This window comes from Delphinus delphis, chromosome 6 (genome assembly GCF_949987515.2).
Source record: "Delphinus delphis chromosome 6, mDelDel1.2, whole genome shotgun sequence".
Taxonomy (NCBI): domain Eukaryota; kingdom Metazoa; phylum Chordata; class Mammalia; order Artiodactyla; family Delphinidae; genus Delphinus; species Delphinus delphis.
In genome coordinates this window covers 97113607-97115351 of record NC_082688.1, presented here as the reverse complement: position 1 = coordinate 97115351, position 1745 = coordinate 97113607, and the positions used below count along the sequence as shown (strand labels likewise).

Here is a 1745-nt window from a genome sequence, read left to right as displayed (position 1 = left end):
TAAAGCCAGTTTGATCTTTAAATTTACTCAGATGAATTTTGTTTATGAATAGTTTTGGTGGCAATGGTGGGATTGAAGGATTCTTCTGGCAGCTTCAGTAACAATGAGGAACACAGGCATGGTACACCTTGAACGCTTTTGAGTTGTCTGTCTTTCTCACCGTTTCTGAGGGCCATAGATAAGTTCCTTTCAGTTCTGAGCTCCACTCTCTTTACATCAAACTCCTGATCTAACTGGATTGCCACAGTTCCACACTTGTTTGGAATCTCTCCCCAGACTCTCCCCAGATTCCACATCGGGAACCAGAGCCAGAGTTGGATTGGGTCCAACTGAACCAAACTAGGACTCCACAGAAGCCACTGCTCAGACCAGACTCCACTCACCTGTACACCTTGCTCTGTTTCCTCTGAAACCATGTCTGACAGATTTGATATGGCTGACCCTGAGAAATCCAATAAATCAAAATTGAAGAAGACAGAAACATAAGAGAAAAACCCACAGCCTTCAAAAGAAATGATTGAACAGGAAAAGCAAGCAGGTGAGTCATAATGAGGCAGGAGCCTCCAATATGCACTGCACGTTCCACAAGCTTTGCCTTCTTATTTGACTTCTTGTAGCTGTTTAACTTTGTAAGATGCAAAGAGGTTGGATCAAGTTCAAGTGACAGTGCTGTCCCTTTTCACACTAAAGAATGGAGAATTATTGGCAACAAAATCCACACCAGCTTCTCCCATCTGCCTGTCTGGTTGGCAGGGAAGGAAAGGAACTTGCATGTTGGTGAAAGACAAAGCTGAGTGGGACAACAGTGAAACCAAGAGTAAAAAACAAGCTGGTCCAAGGTGTCTTGCAGGCTATAAAATGCAGTTTAATCAGAACGCCATTGTTTTGTTCTAATGATTTTAATTCCTAGAGTGCATAATTTTTAATATGCAAATAAAAGTTTTAAAACCTGAAAAAAACATGGACTTGGTCTGAGATCAGATTGGATCTAACTTGAGCTGTTCTGGGTCCAATAAGTGAAAGCTGTTGCTAATGGAATCTCAGAAGCAAGAAAAAAAAAAAAAAGAAAAGAAAGAAAAACAACAACAAAACTCCGAAAACCCAAAGACCAAAAAACGAACAAACAAAAGACAAAACCAGCAAAACTAATGAGCATGAGACAAGCATTTAAGAAATGTTAGAGCACTTGCCACCTAAGTCAAAGAGTCTCATGTTGAGATAAGTTGGTCATGGAATGGGTTAGATTGATTCAAAGTCACCCACCAACCTCAACAAATTTACATGCATTGAGGTACACTATAAAACACTGTGCAACCCCCAACACATCAGCACATCCCTTTTAGGTACTAGTTTGTCTCTGAGGGACCCAAAGGCTCAGCTGGAAAGAAAGAGGCTCCCTAAAATGTACAGAATTAAGTTTGCTACATTTCAGCATACCTGCTTATTTTACATCTAAGAATTATAGTCCTGGAAGCTGTAGATATCTACAAAAATGTCAAATTCTTACTTAAAACCACCTAGAATTACAATGGCCATTATGGGAAATATTCCAATTAGATGAGATTATTTATTTAAGAAGTGTACTTGAAAATAGGTGTTTCCGAATCAAATAAGCAGAATGGGATACCTAATTTAATTGGTATGCAGAAGCTACTAAAAAGCTTCAAGAGTCCAAAATAGCTTCATTAAAACAAATTTGTTGTAGAACGCTAATGAAAAATTTAAGACACAAGAGGTTCCTGCAA

General features: G+C 39.0%; 1 pseudogene; it reads left to right on the top strand.

Annotated features, from left to right (window-relative positions):
• Positions 1-414: 414 nt before the first annotated feature.
• Positions 415-549, top strand: LOC132426760 (thymosin beta-4-like; annotated as a pseudogene).
• Positions 550-1745: the final 1196 nt, after the last annotated feature.